Source organism: Rattus norvegicus, chromosome 5, assembly GCF_036323735.1.
Source record: "Rattus norvegicus strain BN/NHsdMcwi chromosome 5, GRCr8, whole genome shotgun sequence".
Taxonomy (NCBI): domain Eukaryota; kingdom Metazoa; phylum Chordata; class Mammalia; order Rodentia; family Muridae; genus Rattus; species Rattus norvegicus.
Window position 1 is genome coordinate 135,346,817 of NC_086023.1, and position 23,113 is coordinate 135,369,929.

A 23,113-nucleotide genomic window follows, 5' to 3' on the forward strand; every position below is an offset into this window, starting at 1 on the left:
AGTGCTTGCTTAACAAAGTTCTGGGTTCAAAATCCCAGCACTGCATAAAATTGAGTCGTGATACCAGCACTTGGGAGGTGGAGGCAAGGAGGATCAGAAGATTCAATATTTCTTGGCTCCTACACATTGACTTTGAGGCCTGCCTGAGATCCCAAATCTAAAAGGAAAACGTTTGAAAGTTGGAGAGAAGGGGTGTGGGGGTGTCAGGAACACTTAACGCTTTTTCAGAGAACTCAAGTTCAGTACTCAACGCTCATGTCCGGAGGTTCTCAACCATCTGTAACTCCAGCTACAGGGGATTTAACATCCTCTTTTGAACTCGCACCTGCATAAAGGTGGCCTCTGTGTGTGTGTGTGTGTGTGTGTGTGTGTGTGTGTGTGTGTGTGTGTGTCAGAGAGAGAGACAGAGACAGAAAGACAGACAGGGGGGCTGGAGAGATGGCTCAGCGGTTAAGAGCACTGACTGCTCTTCCAAAGGTCCTGAGTTCAAATCCCAGCAACCACATGGTGGCTCACAACCATCTGTAATGAGATCTGATGCCCTCTTCTGGTGTGTCTGAACAGCTACAGTGTACTTATATATAATAAATAAATAAATCTTAAAAAAAAAAAAAAAAAAAAAAAAGAAAGACAGACAGACACAGAGAGAGATATCAGGGTCATAGCCAGGCACAAGACTCAGAAACTGAACCGGGGCTGGGGATTTAGCTCAGTGGTAGAGCGCTTACCTAGGAAGCGCAAGGCCCTGGGTTCGGTCCCCAGCTCCGAAAAAAAGAACCAAAAAAAAAAAAAAAAAAAAAAAAAAAAAAACTGAACCATGAACATTTTCCAGGGCTAGCTTATAAAGGAAAAAAAAAAAAAACACACACAATGAGCTCTTAAGTAGGTTAGAGAGGGCTATAGAGTGGTCGGTCTCTTTCCAAGTTTGTTTGTTTTTTTAAAGATTTATTCATTTATTATATATAAGTACAGTGTAGCTGTCTTCAGATACACCAGAAGAGGGCATCGGATCTCTTTACAGATGGTTGTGAGCCACCATGTGGTTGCTGGGATTTGAACTCAGGACCTCTGGAAGAGTAGTTGGGTGCTCTTAACCGCTGAGCCATCTCTCCAGCCCTTTTTCCAAGTTTTTTTGTTGTGTTTTTTAATATAGTTTGGGCATAACGGTTCAAACTGCCCTCTATCTTGCTTGTCTGAGTGAAGGTGGGGAATTTCCAATCCAGGTTTCAACAGTCTCACAATCTGGCTGTCCTGGAACTCACTATGTAGACCAGGTTGGCCTCTAAATCATAGTAATCTGTCTGGTTCTGCCTCCCAAGTGCTAAAATTAAAGGCATTCATTACCACGCTCAGTCCTTTTTCTTTTCTTTTTAAAAAAGTATTTTATTATGAGGTGGCAGTGGTACATGTTATTCATCCTAGCACTTAGGAGATCTCCAAGTTCAAGGCCAGCCTGATCTACAGAGTGCAAAAAACAAAAACAAACATTTATTTTTATTTGTATGCCTAAGTGTGTGTATGTGTACCTCACGCATGCAGGGGCTTGAGGAGGTCAGAAATGACCTAGACCTGCAGGTCATTCTTCAGTGACAGGGTCCTGAGAGAGGATCAGGAGATCAGAAGATAAGCAGAAAGATAAAGTTTGAGGTGGGGAGGTCTTTCACAAACTACGTCTGTCAAGAAGTTGAGCATCTGATATACTACTTCCGGGGGAGAAGTGGAACCCAGCAGAAACTGTCATACAATGGGACTAAGTCAGAGGAAAGCTAATCAAACAATGCTGCTACAGAGTATCTCAGAAATATTCTAGACCAAGCTCACCACAGCCTTTGGACTGAGAACTTAAGCCAGCCCCATTTTGTGGGAAGAGTTGGGTTCTCAGGATCTGAAGCACCAGCTCCCCCAAGGCCCTGGCTTCAGGCCATTGCTCACCTTGCCAAGCATTTTTGGTTTTGAGAAGGAGTTGTGCTGTATCCACAGGGGCAAGGGAATAAAAATTGCAGTAGAGGCATTTCTATGAGGCCAGTCAGGTATGAGGCCTTTCGATGCCAGGGGAGCTCGGTTGTTTAGATCTTACCGAGTGGAAAGCCTCTGCACATTCATATGTGAATTATTGGGTGGTCATTTCTTCGTTTTGCCAAGGAATAATAAGTTTTTACATAATAGGTGGTCTGCTTTAGGGATATACAGGACAAACATTGGTCGTTACTGGGTCTCTCTCTCTCTCTCTCTCTCTCTCTCTCTCTCTGTGTCTGTCTGTCTGTCTGTGTGTCTGTGAAACTTTTGATAGTCTGGACCTCTTTATTTATTATCTACACTGATACAGGATAAACAGTAGCCAGGACTTGTTGAAGTTAACTCTTTCTGGTTCTGTCAGAATTGCCAGGGGCTCTGAGCCTAACCTACTCGGAAGCAAAGCAGCCTGTTTCTGAGGTGACAGGTGTTCAGCACAGCCATACTTCCCAGCGCCGTGTCCACGGATATGTCCAACATCTCACACTATCATAGTAAACGCAATCAGGAGCCAGGTATGGTGACTTATGATTGTAATCCCAATGCCGGATAAAGGCTGAGGCAGGAGAATTGACCTGAGTTTAAGGCCAACCTGGGCTACAAAACATTCAGGCCAACCTGAACTAGAGTGAAACCCTGCCTCAAAAAATAAGTAAATTCAGATTCTAATTAATTATTAGAATTCAGAATCCTTCAAATACATCTTGCCGTCAAGAGACACATATTGTCTCTCCCTTTGAGGAAGGGGTCCCTGCAGATGTCAAACAGGAAATTGAACTTCTCAAAGTGAGAAGAATGAAAACATAGCACAGACTGAATTTGTCATCCTGGATCAGGTTTTGGGGAGTCTGATGCATTTTCTTTTTTTTTTTTTTTTAATTTAGTTATTTAATGTATGTGAGCACACTGTAGCTGTCCTCAGATACACCAGAAGAGGGTATCAGATCTCATTACAGATGGTTGTGAGCCACCATGTGGATGCTGGGATTTGAACTCAGGACCTCTGGAAGAGCGGTCAGTGCTCTTAACCACTGAGCCATCTCTCCAGCCCTCTGATGCATTTTCAACATCTTTAAAACCCAGTGCAATTGGGGTTGGGGATTTAGCTCAGTGGTAAAGCGCTTGCCTAGCAAGCGCAAGGCCCTGGGTTCGGTCCTCAGCTCTGAAAAAAAGGAAAAAACAAAACAAAACAGTGCAATTGAGGACAGGGTTTCCAGGTGACATCAGCCCAATGACAGTGCACACCTTTTCAAACTACATGTGACCATGAGGGTGGGCTCTATAGCTCAAAGGCCTAGAATGGAGTGTGGTCTCTGACTGATAGCATAGAGGTCAGCAGGCCATGATGTAACATGTCTGGTTCTCTTAGTGAGTACAAGGACCTTTGTGCTCCCAAACCTCCCGTCTTAGAACCTCCACCATCTTCTGCAAGGTCAAGTGGACTCTCCATTCTTTTCCCTGCTGAATCTGGCTTTTTAAAAGTCTGAAGTACAACAATCACTCGTGACCTTGCCGCTGGATAAACTGCTGAATCATTGCTGTAACCCAGCTGCCTCCTTCCTCAACTCAGAGATTACAAGACGCCTCATGCAAAGTGTAACCCCCACCCTCCAAGAGTTTTTCTAGCCTGGTTGGATTTCTGTTGTTTTCCAAACCTAGAGACCCTTTGTCTCTAATCTGTTTACTGGGTGTTGTGGATCAAGTCTCTAATCCCAGGGCTTGGAAGTTGGAGGAGGTGAGATCAGTAGCCTTGGCTATGTAACAAGTTAGAGGCCAATCTGGGCTACGGGAGACCCTGTCACTAAATAAATAAATAAATAAATAAATAAATAAATAAATAAATAAATGACATAATTTTGAAATGGTGTAGTTTATGGTTTGGGCCATTACCCTAGTTTGCTTTCTATTCCTCTGATCAAAACCAACTTGGTTACACTGTGACTGTTTTGCACTGAATGAAGTCAGAACAGGAACCCACTTGGGATCCTAGAAGTAGGAACTGAAGGAAAGATTGAAGGGGCGCTAGCAGGCCTGAGCTGGCAAATGCAGGCCAAACCTCGGCAAACATGACTGTGGCTAGCCTTGCCCTTCCTAATTCTCTCTGCCATGATAAAAACTATTAGATTACATTCCTAAAGGTAGCTCCCCAAGATCTATTCCTTTATGTGGTCACTTCCTCCTCCTAAATCTGACTACCAAGGTCCAGCTATCAAAGTATTGAAATTCAGCGAACAAAAGCCTCCTTTAAGCCCCCTAATTAACACGCCCAATTAAAAGTAAACACCTCTTCCTAACACAGAGTTTCCTCATTTACTTTTATACATTGCTATTTGCCTATGGGCAACCTCTGTCTGACTCCTCTGTCTCCAGAGAGAATCCTTTGTCCTTCCAGAGCAAGTATCTCTTCCCCTTCACCCTTGTTCATTTCCCCTTTCTCCCTTTATTTCCTTCCTGTCTTTGCCTGTGGTTTCCTGCCCTTTGTCTCTCTGAGACAAATACATCTCCTTTGAGCTAAATTTTCAGTCTTCAAGTGTCTTCTGCCAGTACAGGTCCTTCCAGAGACAATGGAGAAACCTGTATTACTGACTTGTTCTCCACGGCTTGTTCAGCATACAGCCCAGGAACACCTGACCAGAGATGCACAGTGGGCTGCAGCCTCTCACAGCAGTCATTGAGTAAGAAAATACCTCCAGGGACAAGCCCACAGGCCTATCTGATGGAGGTGAGTCCTCAGCGTGGAGCGCCCTTCTTCCCAGGTGGTTCTTGTTTGTGTCAAGCTGACAAAGCCAACCAGCAGAGACGCATGTGATGTGGGCTAATAACTGCCATTGCTTTAACAAAACTTCTACCTCTGTCTTCTTAGCAGAGATTTTAGGTCAGTGCTTGATCCCTACCAGCTTTGACAATCTAGGCTCAGCCACTTGTCCCCAAAACATCAATTAAATGTACAAGCAGGGGACAGCAAGGTTAGTAAAAAAAAAAAAAAAAACCAAAACACTGTAAACATTGAAATAACATGATTCTATTTAACCATCGAGGGGGACAAAAGATAATGTCCACCTTATATCTATATAAGACTTAAGCAAGAGTCTCCCCATCAAGGACTGTGTGTGTAGGAGGGGTGGTGACTTGGAGTTATTTTAGTCATTTTAACCAAAGTCTCCAGGAACACTTTATCTCTTGGGACTTGGTTGATAGCTGTATTGCAGGAAGGCAGGGGAAGTGTGAGTGGGATAGAAAGAGATAAGACTGTGGCTGAAAGGCATCCTTGCAGGCTTAGAGGAGCAGTTTGGAAGTCTGTGGATTGAATTAGTGTTCTGAAAGGAAGTGCAACTTTAAAAAGACAGTCAAAGGGGTTGGGGATTTAGCTCAGTGGTAGAGCGCTTGCCTAGCAAGCGGAAGGCCCTGGGTTCGGTCCCCAGCTCCGAAAAAAAGAAAAAAGAAAAAAAAAAAAAAAAAAAAAGACAGTCAAAGCCAGGCTGGCGGCAGACACACCAGTTTAAACTGATTGTCACCCAAGGTCTCCTGGCATGGGCTCTAGGGGTTGGGCAGACTAAAACAAGTTCTATTGAGGGTGAAGGGCAAGGTCCACCCATTAATAGAGGCCTCGGCCTACCCAGAGGGGAGGTGGGATAGCTGCTTTGGCTTTCAAGCATCAGAGCACAATTGCTGAGCTAAGGCTGTGTGTGGGTAGAAATCAGCGAAGAGATTTGGTAAGTCCTGCAGAGACCTAGTTAGAGGAGGGGTGAAACGCATTAAAGGCCCTGGAGCTGGGAGAGCTGGATTGGGATATTGGGATGTGGAAAGGTAGGATTAGAAGCAGAAGAGGGGAGGGGGTTCAGGGGAGGGATAAGCCTACATATTGGGAACTTCTTGCCACTTGTCATTTTGGGTTCTTCTGATATAACCGAGATCTCCCAGAATTTGGAAGTCAAACAACGTGCCATTTTCAGGCTATTGGGACAATGTATACTGGAACCAGACAGAGTAGTCACTTTATGCTTGAGACACAGTTTAGAAAGGGTAGATAGGGTTGGGGATTTAGCTCAGTGGTAGAGCGCTTGCCTAGGAAGCACAAGGCCCTGGGTTCGGTCCCCAGCTCCGAAAAAAAGAACCAAAAAAAACAAAGAAAGGGTAGATAGCCTGGCAGTGGTGGTGTACACCTTTAATCCCATAACTCAGGAGGCAGAGGCAGGCAGGCAGATCTTTGAGTTCAAGGCCAGCCTGTTTTACAGAGTGTGTTCTAGGACAGCCAGGGCTACACAGAGAAACTCTGTCAGAAAGAAAGAAAAGAAAAGAAAAGGAAAGAAGGAAAGAAGGAAGGAAAGAAAGAGAGAAAGAAAGAAAGAGAGAAAGAAAGAAAGAAAGAAAGGAAGGAAGAAAGGAAGGAAGAAAGAAAGACTCAAGGAGGAAGTCGAAGTTATTTTGGAAAACTGGGAACCCATGCTCTTGAGGAAGAACTCGACGTTCTGAGGATTCCTGACCCACTGACAGGCATTCCCATCAGAATTTCAGACAGCAGCACATCTCCGGAAGAAGCCAGAAAATGGCAGCAGACTTTGACCACACCAACCTTCAGCTTAGACAGTGTCCAGGGCACTAATCGAACAAGGCCTTTGGAGAGAGGCAACTGACAGAAGAATCAGTTGCTGCTTATGGGAGTAGATATGAGTCCAACACTGGGCATGAGCATAAGAAGACTCTCAGGTCTTCAGAAGCTAAAGAAGGAGGGTAAGAGGACGAAAAAAAGAGAAATATCACCTGCTGGATTACCAAAAGAGAATTCAGAGAGGTTAAGACCTGCTAAAAACTGAATGTGATTTGGGGTTTCAGCAGTGTCACCCTAGCTTGGACCTGAAAGTCCCAACGAGCAGACTGCAACTGTCTTGTAACCAGAGGGTGAAGCTTGAAGGAGTAGAAGAGGACAGATTAAAAGTAAAAGCCTGGGGGTTGGGGATTTAGCTCAGTGGTAGAGCGCTTGCCTAGGAAGCGCAAGGCCCTGGGTTCGGTCCCCAGCTCCGAAAAAAAAAAAGAACCAAAAAAAAAAGTAAAAGCCTGGGGGCTGGAGAGATGGCTCAGCGGTTAAGAGCACCCGACTGCTCTTCCAGAGGTCATGAGTTCAATTCCCAGCAACCACATGGTGGCTCACAACCATCTGTAAAGGGATCTGATGCCGTCTTCTGGTGTATCTGAAAGACAGCTACAGTGTACTTATATATAATAAATAAATAAATCTTAAAAAAAAAAAAAAAAAAGTAAAAGCCTGGGGCTGGAGAGATGGCTTAGTGGTTAAGAGCATTGACTGCTCTTCCAGAAGTCCTGAGTTCAAGTCCCAGCAACCACATGGTGGCTCATAACCATCTGTAATGAGATCTGATGCCCTCTTCTGGTGTCTGAAGACAGCTACAGTGTACTTCTATATAATAAATATAATAAATAAATCAAAAAAAAAAAAAAAGTAAAAGCCAGGATCCCAAGAGGAGCTGCCACCAAGTGATGCTACCTGGGTTGCAAGGAAGTTAGGTGGGGTGTGGTTTTATGTACCATGTATTTAGATGCTGATTTTTGCACGCGGAGATCTGGTTGCAGTCCGGATGTTGGCATAGTCATTATTACTGAAAGCATCTCCTGTCTCTCGATGTTGTGTGAAAATTGCTCTCCATCACTTCTGATTGGTTAATAAAGATTTGATCAGCCTCTAGCTGGGCAGGAGAGTTAAGCAGGACTTCTGACCCCAGAGAGAGAGAGAGTGGAGAGTCTGGAGGGAGCCATGAGCACACAGGTGGACAGGTGGAGCAGGAGAACCCAGAGTAAGACTAAGATGACAGGTGATTGGGCATGTGACTGGGAAGTAGCCAGGATAGTCATATTAGAATAGATGAGTATCTGCCCAGCTTGAATCTTATTATTAAACATAATTGTGTCGTTATCCGAGAGAGGCATAGACAAGCCCCAAATGAGTCCTTGCTCCAAGCACCTGTCCTCAAACAGGGCACCAAATGAAAGAAGAAAGAAGAGGAGGTGACCCTATAGAAGTGACAGGTTTGGGGTTGGGGATTTAGCTCAGTGGTAGAGCGCTTGCCTAGCAAGTGCAAGGCCCTGGGTTCGGTCCCCAGCTTTGGGGGGGGGGGAAGAGTGACAGGTTTACTTCAGAATAAACCAGAGGAGGGTGGGGGAGGTCTCATCAGAGAAGGGATAGAGTGGACTTACCTAACAGCCTCGGACTTTAATCAGATCCGATGTGAGGGGGCTGAGTTCCTTCCTAATTTAGCCACACACTGTTAATGGTTAAACTAGGACTTTCAGGTTTGTTATTAATTGTTTTGACTTTGGTTCTATTCCAGCTGGCACATGATCACAGGAGGGGAGGGAACTGGAAGGGGTTGCCTCTGAGTCTTGCTCTTGTTCCCAGAAGCACTTACAACCAAGACCGAGGGCCTGAACGTGATTCCCAGGATACTCTGTGGGGAAGGAGAGAAGACTTCCATAGGCTGCCTTCTGACCTCCATATATACACTGTGACATCCACGCAGACACAAACGCACACACAAGTATAGAAACGCAATAGTTCTTTTACATTTTTAACTAAAAGTAAAAGCAAAACAATTTAAAACTTTCTTTTATGACTGACTGGGATCCTGAAGGTGAACTGGATGCTGCGACAGACGGAACCCATGTCTGAATCTGTGATAATGTTTGGTGCCTCATCCGACACCTGTGGCGATTCTTCTCTCAGCCTTTGCATTTCAGTTATCCTCTCTCTTGCCCTTGGCAGGGAGCCATTCCTTTTGTCATCTTGCGTTTACCAGCAAGGCCAAAGAGACTGGAAGAGAGCTGTTTTGAACTTTCTGTGTAGACCAGATTGGCTTTGAACTCAGATCCACCCGGCTCTCTCTAGTGCTGAGATGAAATTTGTGAGCCACAATGCCTGGCTAACTTCTAAACTTATTGTAAGCTACATCTTAGATCAATGCTAAAAAGGGAAAGATTTTTAGCAACTTAGAGCCACCAAAACTCAGTATCTTCCCTTTGTAAGGAAATCTGATTGCTAAATCAAGCAAGTGGTTAGTTATTGCATTCATTTCCAGCACTGGGGAGGCAGAGTTAGACATCTGTTGGGAGATGGTTTTGTGCACATGGTATTCAGATGGCATTGGTTACTGCGGTGGTTTAAATATTCTTGGCACTGTTGGGAAGCGTGGCCTTCTTAGAGTAGGTGTGGCCTTGTTGGAGGAAGTGTGTTACTGTGGGGATGGGCTTTGAGAGCTTCTTCCTAGCTTCCTGAGGATGCCAGTATCCCTCTGTTTACCTTCAGAACAAGATAATAGGACTCTTTCCTCCTCCAGTGCCATGCCTGCCTGGATGCTGCCATGCTTCCTGCCATGATGAAAATGGACTGAACTTCTGAACCAGTAAACCAGCTCCATTTAAATGTTGTCCTTTGTAAGAGTTACCTTGGTCATTGTGTCTCTTTACAGCGATGAAACCCTAAGACAGTTAGTTGCAGTCTGGACATTGGTGTTGTTATTATCCTTGGAGCATCTCCTATCTCAATGTTGTGTAAAAATTGTATCCCAATGCCTCTCGTTGGTTAATAAAGAACTGATTCAACCAATAGCCAGGCAGGAGAGAGGAGGCAAAACTTCCAGGCCCAGCGAGAGGATCTCTGATTGAGACTAGAAAGAGAGGAGATTTGCCATGAGGACATCGATGAAGAAGGAGGCCAAGGTTAGACCAAGCTGGTAGGTAACAGGACATGCAGCTGGAAAGTAGGCTGTGAAGTAGGCCAGGCCAGCACAGTCAGGTTAGAATAGCTCAGACGTTTTAAATATTATTCCATGGTCTCCATGTCATTTATTTGGGAAACAAAAGGGGTAATAGAAAAGTGACCTCAAATTTATGTTACTAAGATCTCTGTGAGTTCAAGATCAGCCTGGTCAGGGCTGGAGAGATGGCTCAGTGGTTAAGAGCACTGACTGCTCTTCCAGAGGTCCTGAGTTCAATTCCCAGCAACCACATGGTGGCTCACAAACATCTGTAATGGGAATGGGACCTGATGCCCTCTTCTGGTGTGTCTGAAGACAGTCACAGTGTACTCAGATAAATAAAAATAAGTAAATCTTTAAAAAAAAATCAGCCTGGTCTATAAAGTGAGCTCCAGGAAATCCACAGTCAAGACTATTACACAGAGAAACTCTGTCTTTAAAACAAAACAAAAGGGGCTGGGGATTTAGCTCAGTGGTAGAGCGCTTACCTAGGAAGCGCAAGGCCCTGGGTTCGGTCCCCAGCTCCGAAAAAAAGAACCAAAAAAAACAAAACAAAACAAAACAAAACAAAACAAAAAACAACCCCCCCCCCAAAAAAAAACAAAGAAACAAAATGAACAAAGAACTGACTTCAGACTGGAGAGATCACTTCACTTAGTGGTTAAGAGCAATGACTGCTCTGCAGGGAGGCTCAGGATCCTCAGTGTCCACTTGGTGGCCCACAACCATCTCTAACTGGAGATCCTAAGGACCTATCACACTTTTCTGGCACCCAACTACTACACAGACATGCCAGCAGGTAAAACATCCATACACATTTAAAAAGAAAAAGAATTCTTGCTGGCATGGTGCCACAGCCTTTAATCCCAGCTCTCCAGAGGCAGAGGCAGTTGGATCTCTGTGAGTTCCAGGCCAGCCTGGTCTACAAGGTAATCCAGGACAGCCAGAGGTACACCGAGAAACCCTGTCTCCAGGAGGAGGAAGGGGGACCTGATTGCAAGTGTATGGTAGCTGTAATTGTTATACCCTCTTGTAATTGTTGTAACCGCAGAATGGTGTCCTAGGGACAGTCACGAATTGACTCAACCAACTTGTCTATTAAAAGAGAAAGCTGCAAAGGGTTCCAAGACAGGACACCTACCATCCAAGTGGCAGGGACTATGGGCCTTTAAGTGGTTACAGAGAAGGAAATGAAGAGCAGGATAGGAACAAAGGGTGTCTTGTCTTCTCTCAGTGCACGGGATTACTGATTGCTTTCTTCTCTTGGCACTGGAACTCTGTCATAAACCACTATAATTACCTAAAAGTCATCAAGTAGAAGGCCCTTGATCTGTGAAGCAACTGCAGTTGACGTCAGGAGAGTCTGTCCAGATAGCTGGGACTCCAGAGAGGGTCTTAGTAGGGCCAGTTTCTAACTGCCAAACTTCTTTTTTTTTTTTTTTTTTGGTTCTTTTTTTCCGGAGCTGGGGACCGAACCCAGGGCCTTGTGCTTCCTAGGCAAGCGCTCTACCACTGAGCTAAATCCCCAACCCCAACTGCCAAACTTCTGTTTCCAACCTAACACTCCCTTGGGAAGCTCAAGATTTTGCTCTCCAGAGTGACTTTCTCTTTCTCTGGACATCTTGTTTTGTTTGTTTTGTTTCTGTTTTATTTTAGAGTTGTTTATTTTATTTTATGTGTATAAGTGCTTGCCTGCATATGTGCATGTGCACCACCAGGTACATGCCTGGGGCCCAAGGAGATCAGAAGATGGCACTACATTCCCACAACCAGAGTTACCAAAGATTGTGAACAGCCATGTGGGTGCTGGGAACTAAATCCGGGTTCTCGGCAAAAGCAAGAAGAGCCTTAACCACTGAACCATCTCTCCAGCCGCCACCTTTCTATTTTTTTTTTTTTTTCTTTTTTTCGGAGCTGGGGACCGAACCCAGGGCCTTGCGGTTGCTAGGCAAGCGCTCTACCACTGAGCCAAATCCCCAACCCCACCTTTCTATTTTTAATGAGTCCAACTTTGTTTCATACTAGCTCATCCTAGAATTCTTTCCTGTGGTAAACCCATAAATCCCAGTTTGGCCTGAGTGGAGGTCGTTAAGGGGAAGGAGAACTCTTTATGCTATGAAGGGAGATGCAAGTGGAGTTATGTCTCTGTCCCTACTTCAGGGAATGTAAAACTTGTCTGACCATCTTGCAACAGATTCTCGAGGGGTCTACCAACTGAACAACATCCCTAGCCTCAATTTTAATTTTTAAAATTGGGCTGGAGAGATGGCTTAGTGGTTAAGAACACTGGCTGCTTTTGAGTTCAATCCCTCACCCCCCTACCCCCCAGCCTCCCCGCCGCGTCGAGCCCCCCCCCCCATACCCCTCTCCCCCACATCCACTTTGTGGCTCACAAACATCTATGTAGAGATCTGATGCCCTCTTCTGGCATGCACGTGTACATGCAGCAGAACATTCATACAGTAAATAAATAATTTTTTTAAAATCTCTAATTTTTAATATTAAATTAATTTCAGGCCTGCATGGAATGGATTGCATTCCATCCCTGGGATCTACTTACCCACACTATTAACACTATTAAAGGAGAACTTACTCCTGAAATTGTACTCTGATCTTGAACACACACACACACACACACACACACACACACACACACACACACACACACACACACACACACACCAACACCCTGGGCCAGCTCTGGCATCCGTGTCAAGGCTACAGTTCAGAGAGCTAATGTGCAGCAGAAAGAAACATGGCCTGTGAGGAAGCCAGCTCAGCTTCAGTTGTGTGGTGCTTAAAGAGACGAAACGGTTAGAGCGAGCAAGTGGGCTAGGGAGGAGGTGTGCGCAGTCATGCAAGATCCTCTCTAAACTAGGAGCAGGAGGAAGGGCTTGAGACTTAAATCCTCAGCATGTTCTGAAAACATTAGCTTTTGGCAGGTGTTTCTGGGCCCGTAAGGGAACTGTAGTCCGGTCCGAAGGTTAAGGAAACACTGCTCCAATCTCCGATGTGCCCTGTTTTGTTTGCTGGCCCTTCCTGCTTAGGCTACTCTGCCTGTCTGAATGAGAAGAACAGCACAGCTCAGATGCCCAGAGGCTCATCTTCAACTCAGTCCAGAAAGTGTCAGAGCCAAATTTAAGAAAAATCTGGGGGTTGGGGATTTAGCTCAGTGGTAGAGCGCTTGCCTAAGCGCAAGGTCCTGGGTTCGGTCCCCATCTCCGAAAAGAAGAAAAGGAAAAAAAAAAATCTGGAGGCAAAGGCAGGCTGGTCCCTGAAAGTTTGAGACTAGCTTGATCTAATAGGGACATCCAGTCCAGTCAGGGCCCCATAGTAAGACTCTGTCCTAAACAAACAAACAAACAAACAAACAAACAAACAGAAAGAACAAAGAAAGTCTGCAGTCTGTGTGTTGTGTGCGTGCATGCGTGTGTGTGTGTGTGTGTGTGTAAATGAAGTTTTATTTAGTTATTTATCATTTATACATGTGTATGATGGGGCATGTGCCGTGGCACTTGTGTAGATTAAGGGAACAACTTTGTGTGGAGTTTATTCTGTCTTTTTCTTTTTTTTTTTCTTCTTTTTTTCGGCGTGTGTGTGTGTGTGTGTGTGTGTGTGTGTGTGTGTGTGTGTGTGTGTGTATTTAAACTTTATTAACTTCATTATTACTACTATTACTTTGGTTTTGGGGACAGGATTTCTTTGTATAGTCCTAGCTGTCCTGGAACTTGCTCGGTAGACCAGGCTGGCCTCAAACTCACAGAGATCCGCCTGCCTCTGTCTCCCGAGTGCTGGGATTAAAGGCATGAACCACTTCTTCTGGCTTGGTTTTGCTTTTATTTGAGACAGGGTCTTATTGTGTATCCCCGACTGGCTTGGAGCTCCTGATGTAGACAGGCCTGGCCTTCAACTAACACATATCAATCTGCCTCTGCTTCCTGAGTGCTGAGGTTAAAGGGGTTAAGTATAGGTATGGGGGATGGTTTTTCAAGACAGACTTTTACTATATAGTCCTGTCTGTCCTTAAACAATTTGTGTCAATCTGGCTGGCCTTGAACTTACAAAGTTCTGCCTGCCTCCACCTCTCAAGTTCTGGAATTAAAGGCACAACCGCCATCCAGCTGAGGTGTCTTTTTTTTTTTTTTTAAGATTTATTCATTTATTATATATCAGTACACTGTGGCTGTCTTCAGATACACCAGAAGAGGGCATTGGATCTCTTTACAGATGGTTGTGAGCCACCATGTGGTTGCTGGGAATTGAACTCAGGACCTCTGGAAGAGCAGTCAGTGCTCTTAACCACTGAGCCATCTCTACAGCCCCAGAGGTGTCTTTTTTTAAATTGCATTTAAATTTTTTTATTTTGTGTACATGTGTACATGTGTGTCAGGAGTTGGTTCTCTCCTTTTACCTAGTGTTTCCTGGAACTAACTCAGGTTGTCAGTCTTGGCAACTGGTGCCTTTTCTCCTGAACATCCACTTGATTAATTGCTTAGCAAGTACATACCATCAGCAGTCGGTTTGTTCTAATGCCTCTGGAGGAGTACTCAAGGTCGATACCATCAGGCATTAAGTGTACTCAGAGGTGAAGAAGTGCCCGAGGGCAAGAGTGAGCCAACAAGATGAGTCAGTACTTCAGCAGGCAGCACTCAGTGGGTTCCACACACAATAAAAATGGAGACGTGAGGGTGGGAGGAAGACACGTTAGGGGTGTCAGAGGGAACAAGAGTGAACACGGCCATGTGTGCATATATGAAACTGTTTATTTTCAAGGGTCTGAGACAATGGTGAGGTGACTCAGAGTAGGTAAAAGTGCTTTTTCTGTAGGCCTGAAGACCTCAGTTTGAATTTCTAGAGCTTATTTAAAGGTGGAAGGAGAGAACCAACTACACAAGGTGTCCTCTGACCTCCACACACATGCTGTGGCAAATGTGCACCTCCCACACACGTAACCTCCACAATGATTAAAAAAAAAATGTAATGATTAAGAAATGAAGGGGCTGGGGATTTAGCTCAGTGGTAGAGCGCTTACCTAGGAAGCGCAAGGCCCTGGGTTCGGTCCCCAGCTCCGAAAAAAAAAAAAGAACCAAAAAAAAAAAAAAAAAAAAAAAAGAAATGAATGGGGCGGCTGGAGAGATGGTTCAGTGGTTCTCGGCACTGTCTATTCTTCCAGAGGTCCTGAGTTCAGTTCCCAGCAACCACATGGTGGCTCACAACCATCTGTAATGGGACCTGATGCCCTCTTCTGGTGTGTCTGAAGACAGCTACCAGTGTGCTCATATACATAAATAAATATCTTGAAAAAGAAAAAAGAAAGGAGTGGGGGCTGGAGAGATAGCTCATCAGTTAGGAGCACTTACTGCCCTTCCAGAAGACCCGTGTTCAATTGCCAAAATCTGTATGGCAGATTAAAACTCTCTGTAACTCCAGTTCCAGGGGATCTGGTGCTGTCACACAGATGTACATGCAGGTAAAACACAATCCACATGACATAAAGAAGTGTCTGGTCCCAAATATACACAGAGAAGAATCCCAGATATAGCAAGAGAAGCATAAACATCACAAGTCAGATGGCTGCCTGCCTGAGGAGAGAAGCGAGCCTGAACTCTGCCATGAACAGCTACGTTTCCTCCCCACAGCTTTCTCCTTATATAATCTACTGTCTGGAGTGGACATAAAGACAGTTTTTGTTTGTTTGGTGTGGTGTGGTGTTTGGTTTAGTGTGTATGTGTTCCTTTGCCAAAATATGCCTGTGTATATGGAAGCCAGAGATCAACATAGGATGCATTCTTTAGTCATGTTTCTGCCTTATTATTTCTTAAAATCAATGATGGTATAGAATATTCATCTAAATATTAAATGTGAAGCATATTTATTTATTTATTTATTTATTTATTATCCTGCAGCTGCCTTCAGACACACCAGAGGAGGGCATCAGATCCCATTACAGATGGTTGTGAGCCACCATGTGGTTGCTGGGAACTGAACTCAGGACCTCTGGAAGGACAGACAGTGCTCTTAATGGCTAAGCCACCTCTCCAGCTCCCACCTTAATATTTTTGAGACAGTCTTTTACTAGATTTGGAGCTGACTGATTGGCTAGACTGGCTGTCCAGGAAATGTCCCACTCTTTTCTTCACTCTATAGACTAAGATGGCTTTGAACTCACAAAGATCTTCCTGCCCCTGTCTCCCAAGTTATGGTATTAAAGGCACTCACCACCAAGCCTGATTGTTTTATTGAGATAAGGTTCATATAGCTGAGGCCGGCCTGGAACTTCTGACCTTTTTGCCTCTATATCCCAAGTTCTAGAATTAGAGGCATACCTCACGGTTAGGAATATGGAAATGAGTGTAAAGCTGATAGGAAGTCTTAGGGATGGTACAAGCCGTGTTCCTGTTTACACAGCCTGGAAAACTATCGTAAAACCCGGCCTTCATGACAAAGCCACAGTTTAGAAAAACAACAAAATGTCTTAATTCTGGAATTACAAACTTTATTAACAGAGAGCTAGCCATGAGATCAGTCATGGGATCTAGAGTGCTTTTGAAATTAAGTTCGATATGAGGTCATTAAGGAAACTGTAGCTGCACCTCTGTAGCTTTGTCTCCAGGCTGTGAGAAGACTCCTTTGTGGCTAACGTCCTTGGGGTTGCAAATAGGTTGTTCTAGCTCCATCCCAAACTTGCTGCTTTTACAGAGGACCCAGGTTCAATTCCCAGCATCCACATGGCAGCTCACACGGTCTGTTACTCAGGAACCAGGGCGTCCCCACAGGTGCACTAAAGGGTCTGCAAAAGCCCCCTTGCCTTTACTACGTTTTGGCCTTCCTCCCAATCCTCCCTTTGTGAGCTACCTAGAGGATCATGAGGTAAAATACCTTAGAAGAAAGATCTAGGCTGGGCAGCGGTGGGGCATGCCTTTTGTCCTAGTACTTGGGAGGCAGAGGCAGTTGGATTTCTGAGTTCAAGTCCAGCCTGGTCTACAAAATGAGTTCCAGGACAGCCAGGGCTACACAGAGAAACCCCATCTCGAAAAAAACAGAGACAGAAAGACAGAAAGATGGAGACAGAGCAGATCCAGTCCTCCATGATTTGGGAGGGAAAACTTGAATCATTAACCCATAAAAATGTCACCTACATCATAAATATTCACTTTTTAAAAAGCCACCATCCAGAATCCATTGTGCTACCATCCCTAATTTGGAGCAGCTCTCTGGAATGCTTCTTGGATTTGCTGCCTGCGTCTCTCAACTGAATTCTTTCCAGAAGACAAGAACTGAAGGTACCCTGTAATACCATCATGCCCAGTATCACCTAGCCTGACAAAAGTCCCTGTAAAAAATTATTTTCCGGGCTCCCGCTCTCACAGCCATTGCAATACATTGAGCTCTATAGAGACAGCGCCAGGGCAAGCGAGAGCCGGACGGGCACTGGGCGACTCTGTGCCTCGCGGAGGAAAATCAACTAAACATGGGCAAAGGAAATCCTAAGAAGCCAAGAGGCAAAATGTCCTCACATGCATTCTTTTTTTTTTTTTTTTTTTTTTTTTTTTGGTTCTTTTTTTTCGGAGCTGGGGACCGAACACAGGGCCTTGCGCTTCCTAGGTAAGCGCTCTACCCTCATATGCATTCTTTGTGCAAACCTGCCGGGAGGAGCACAAGAAGCACCCGGATGCTTCTGTCAACTTCTCAGAGTTCTCCAAGAAGTGCTCAGAGAGGTGGAAGACCATGTCTGCTAAAGAAAAGGGGAAATTTGAAGATACGGCAAAGGCTGACAAGGTTCGTTATGAAAGAGAAATGAAAACCTACATCCCCCCTAAAGGGGAAACCAAAAAGAAGTTCAAGGACCCAGTGCCCCCAAGAGGCCTCCTTCGGCCTCTTCTTGTTCTGTTCTGAGTACCGCACAAAAATCAAAGGCGAGCATCCTGGCTTATCCATTGGTGATGTTGTGAAGAAACTAGGAGAGATGTGGAACAACACTGCCGCGGATGACAAGCAGCCCTGTGAGAAGATGGCCGCCAAGCTGAAGGAGAAGTACGAGAAGGATATTGCTGCCTACAGAGCTAAAGGAAAACCTGATGCAGCGAAAAAGGGGGTGGTCAAGGCTGAGAAGAGCAAGAAAAAGAAGGAAGAGGAAGACGACGAGGAGGATGAAGAGGATGAGGAAGAGGAGGAAGAAGAGGAAGACGAAGAAGAAGATGATGATGAATAAGTTGGTTCTAGCGCAGTTTTTTTTTTTCTTGTCTATAAAACATTTAACCCCCCTGTACACAACTCACTCCTTTTAAAGAGAAAAATTGAAATGTAAGGCTGTGTAAGATTTGTTTTTAAACTGTACAGTGTCTTTTTTTTTTTTTTTTTTTTTTGTATAGTTAACACACTACCGAATGTGTCTTTAGCTAGCCCTGTCCTGGTGGTATTTTCAATAGCCACTAACCTTGCCTGGTACAGTCTGTGGGTTGTAAATTGGCATGGAAATTAAAGCAGGTTCTTGTTGGTGCACAGCACAAATTAGTTATATATGGGGACAGTAGTTTGGTTTTTGGTTTCTTTCTTTTTTTGTTTTTTGTTTTTGTTTTTTTTTTTCTTTTGGTTTTCTTTTTTTTTTTTTTCCATCTTCAGTTGTCTCTGATGCAGCTTATACGAAGGTAATTGTTGTTCTGTTAACTGAATACCACTCTGTAATTGCAAAAAAATGGCAGCTGTTTTGTTGACATTCTGAATGCTTCTAAGTAAATACAATTTTTTTATTAAGAAAATTATTTTCCGAAGAAAAAAAAATTTTTTTTTTTTGGTTCTTTTTTCGGAGCTGGGGACCGAACCCAGGGCCTTGCACTTCCTAGGTAAGCGCTCTACCACTGAGCTAAATCCCCAGCCCCAGAAAAAATTATTTTAAAAAATGTATTACCTGTCTAAACATATGTGTGTGTGCACGCATGGGCGTGTGTGCATGAGAACAAGCATCTTAGAGGCAGAAGAGGATGTCAGGTCCATTGGAGCTGGAGGAACAGGGGCGTAGGTTGTTAAGAGATAGGAAGGGGGGCTGGGGATTTAGCTCAGTGGTAGAGCGCTTACCTAGGAAGTGCAAGGCCCTGGGTTCGGTCCCCAGCTCCGGAAAAAAAAGAACCAAAAAAAAAAAAAAAAGAGATAGGAAGGATTGGAGGATTGGAACAAGGCAGTGTCTCTCCTCCTGGAAGGAAGCAGTCTACTCCCGATCTCACATCAGCTGTGATGGTCAGCATAAGATCAAGTTACTCAGTACTCTAGCACGGAGAAGAAGGAGACTTGTAAGCACCACTCCAAACAGGAATTATTGACAATTGATGGCTTTTGGGGGAGGGGTGTCAGTTTTCTTTAAGGGTGGAGTTCCATACATTTAACACACTGCAGTGGATGGTCTCATGCCCATAAGCACAAATTGAGCTCGATGGGTCACTAAAAAAAAAAAAAGGGTGGGGTTGGCTGCTGACGGGCATTTGTAACTCCAGTTTCAGAAGATTTAACACTCTCTGCTGAGGGCACTACACACATGTGATACACAGATGGACATTCAGGCAAAACACACATACATATATATAAAATAAATAAACTCAGAAGAATACAGGCAGCAGAAGTAAAAGATCAATGCCATTTAAAGACCAGCCTGGGTTAATCTTGAAATCCTGTCTCCAAAACACAAAATAAATGTATTAAATAATAAAAGTAAATTAAGCAGGGGCTGGAGAGATGGCTCAGCTGTTAAGAGCACCCGACTACTCTTCCAGAGGTCCTGAGTTCAATTCCAGCAACCACATAGTGGCTCACAACCATCTGTAATGGAATCTGATGCCCTCTTCCGGTGTGTCTGAAGACAGTGACAATGTACTCATATTTAAAAAAAAAAAAGAGGGGTTGGGGATTTAGCTCAGTGGTAGAGCGCTTGCCTAGCAACCACAAGGCCCTGGGTTCAGTCCCCAGCTCTGAAAAAAAGAAAAAAAAAGAAAGAAAGAAAAGAAAAGAAAGAGAAAAAGAAAGAAATTTGAAAAAAAATCCTCATTTTTTTCTTTTAGATATTTTGGGATCAAAGGAAACTGTCGAGAACACTGGTGGGAACTGAGTATAGCAGTTATTACTTATTCTTATTGACTAGACTCCTGCAGAGGATAGAATTGTCACCTCCCCTCTCCCACTCTATCCCTTGAAAGTGCAATTTAGCCCAACAGAGTTAGGATGATGGGGAATGCAGGATTCTAGAACTAGGTTGCACTTTCCCCTCCTTCTACATGAATGCATGCATGTAGGCATGCACACTCACACATGTAAATATTCACATACCTCTGTGTGGAGCACCAGCTATGGGCATAGAAGATATATCAGGGCAGGAATCAGACAGGAAGATTAGTGCTGAAGTAAGGTGGTAGAAAGAAGACTGCAGCCAGCTAAAACCACTAGGTTGTGGCTGGAGGGTGGGGAGGAAGGAGAGGGAGTCATATGGGCAGAAATACCCAGGCGAAGGGAAAAATGCAGAAGGAAGCGGATGGCTTAAGTCATGTGGCAGGACTGATTTCTTCTGTTAAATTCATTTCCTGATTTTACAGACTTCTATTGCGAATGTCACCCACAAACAACGCTCTGTTAGAAGTGGGTAGAAGTGATTGAGTTAGTTAGGCAATGTGGCCCCTGCCCATAATTTCAAGAGCATTATAAATTCAAGGCCAGTCTGGAATAAATAGAAAGATCCTAGGGGTTGGGGATTTAGCTCAGCGGTAGAGCACTTGCCTAGCAAGTGCAAGGCCCCGGGTTTGGTCCCCAGCTCCGAAAAAAAGAATTAAAAAAAAAAAAAAAGAAAAGAAGGTTAAGAGAAAGATCCTATCTTTTTTTTTTAAGATTTATTTATTTTATGTATATGAGTACACTGTAGCTGTCTTCAGACACACCAGAAGAGGGCATCAGATCCCATTACAGATGGTTGTGAGCCACCATGTGGTGGCTGGGAATTGAACTCAGGACCTCTGGAAGAGCAGTCAGTGCTCTTAACTGCTGAGCCATCTCTCCAGCCCAATCTTATCTTTTTTTTTTTAAAGGTATGTGCTACTCTTTTTTTTTTTTTTAAGATTTATTCATTTATTATATATAAGTACACTGTAGCTGTCTTCAGATACACCAGAAGAGGGCATCAGATCCCATTACAGATGGTTGTGAGCCACCATGTGGTGGCTGGGAATTGAACTCAGGACCTCTGGAAGAGCAGTCAGTGCTCTTAACCGCTGAGCCATCTCTCCAGCCCAATCTTATCTTTTTTTTTTTTAAGGTATGTGCTACTCTTTTTTTTTTTTAAAGATTTATTCATTTATTATATATAAGTACACTGTAGCTGTCTTCAGACACACCAGAAGAGGGCATCGGATCTCTTTACAGATGGTTGTGAGCCACCATGTGGTTGCTGGGAATTGAACTCAGGACCTCTGGAAGAGCAGTCGGGTGCTCTTAACCGCTGAGCCATCTCTCCAGCCCCCAATCTTATCTTTTAAAAGAAATCCTGGAGCCAGGCCTAGAGTCCGGCATGGTGGTACACTCCAGAGGCAGAGGCAGGCAGATCTCTGTGAGCCAGCCTGATTTTCAGAGTGAGTCCAGGACAGCCAGCGCTCAATTAGAGAAAACAAACAAATCACAAAAATCTAAAAACAAAACCTGAGTTTGATCCTCAGTACCCAATACGTAAAAGCACGATTTACTCATGCAGTTGACAGATATTTAGTGGTAACTGCTGTGTGCTGAAAGTTTTCTGAAAGGATAAACAGGTGTCACTCAGGAGTTTAAAGAAGCTGGGAAGCAGCAGCTATGTAGGCTGAAGAACTAACATATGCCAACGTGTGAAGAACAAGCAGGGTCCTATATCCCAGCACATTCTTCACCTTGTTGAGTAAGGCAGGAGTGAGGCGGGGCTGGAGATGGGCTGCCTGACCGCAGCCCAGCATACATGAAGCCCTGGGTTCAAACTTGGTACTGAGTGCACTTGCGTGCGTTCAGAGCTACATCCCTAGGAAGAGCCTTTACTTCAGAGTAAGGTCTAACCGAGCCTGGAGTCCAGGAGATCATGTTGCAAGAGAAGAAAGGAAGAAAAGAAGGAAGGAAAGAAGGAAGGAAGGAAAAGAAAGAGAGAGGAAGGGAAGGAGGAAGGGAGGGAGGGACAGAAGGAGGAATGAGAGGACTGAAGAGATGGTTTAGTGGTAAGAACACTGGCTGCTCTTTCAGAGGAGCCAAGTTTAATTCTCAGCATCCACATGGGGGCTAAGACCCATCTATAACTCCATTCCAGAGTATTAGAGGCCCTCTTCTGGCCCCTGGGGCAATGCATACATACATGTACATGGTCTACAGACATACATGTAGGCAAAACGAACGCCAATATGAGTAAAATAAAAATAAATAAATATTTTAAAACAGAGAACATAGAACTGAGCAGGTGGCACACACTTTTAATCCCAGCACTCGGGAGGCAGAGGCAGATGCATCTCTGAGTTCCAGGCCAGCCTGGTCTACAGAATGAGTTCCAGAACAACCAGGAGTACACGGAAAAGCCCAGTCTAAAAAAAACCAAACAACCAAACAACAAACAAAAAGAACACAGGTGACTAGCACATGATTCTCTCTGAAGACAAAGGGTTTTAGGAAAAACAATCATGTAAATCCAATAAAAAATAAAGGAGAGATTGGGAAGATGGCTCAGTGGGCAAGACTGCTTGCTCTGCAAGACTGTGACCTGAGTTCCCCAGTGCTTGATTAAAGCTTGGCACCACTGTAAATGCCTATTGTCGGTGCAGCATGAAGATTTACTGGCCAGCCAACCTAGAGGAAAAGAAAGACAAGTTTTCAGTTCATTAAGGGATCCTGCCTCGGGTTGGGGATTTAGCTCATTGGTAGAGCACTTGCCTAGCAAGCACAAGGCCCTGGGTTCGGTCCTCAGCTCCGGAAGAAAAAAAAAAAAAAAGACGATTTTTAACTAAAAAAAAGTATGTGTGTGAGTGTTTTGCCTGCCTGTATGTGCACCATGTGAATGTAAGTGCCCACAGAGGCTGGGAAGGTGTCAGACCCCTTCAAACAGTAGTTATGGATGGTTGGGAGCTGCCATGTGAGAACTAAATTCCAATCCTCTGCAAGAGCAGCAGTTCTCTTAACTGCTGAGCTGTCTCTCCAGCCTCTATTTTTCTATTTTTTTTTTTTTTTTGTTTTCTTTTCTTTTTTTCGGAGCTGGGGATCGAACCCAGGGCCTTGCGCTTGCTAGGCAAGCGCTCTACCTCTGAGCTAAATCCCCAACCCCAGCCTCTATTTTTATTTTTAATCATTTGTATGTG

General features: G+C 44.4%; 1 protein-coding gene and 1 long non-coding RNA gene across 2 annotated transcripts in view; one reads left to right on the top strand and one right to left on the bottom strand.

Moving 5' to 3' along the window:
* The window catches only part of Akr1a1 (aldo-keto reductase family 1 member A1), a 37,433-nt gene extending 17,212 nt beyond the window's left edge, over window positions 1-20,221 (bottom strand). The window contains exon 1 of the mRNA XM_039110816.2: window positions 20,094-20,221. The gene's annotated coding sequence lies outside the window, so the exon portion shown is untranslated. The remainder of the gene's footprint in view (window positions 1-20,093) is intronic.
* Window positions 4,303-19,309, top strand: LOC134486971 (uncharacterized). Its single transcript, XR_010066593.1, has 2 exons — window positions 4,303-4,735; window positions 16,945-19,309. It is a non-coding gene; the product is annotated as an uncharacterized LOC134486971 (long non-coding RNA).
* Window positions 20,222-23,113: the final 2,892 nt, after the last annotated feature.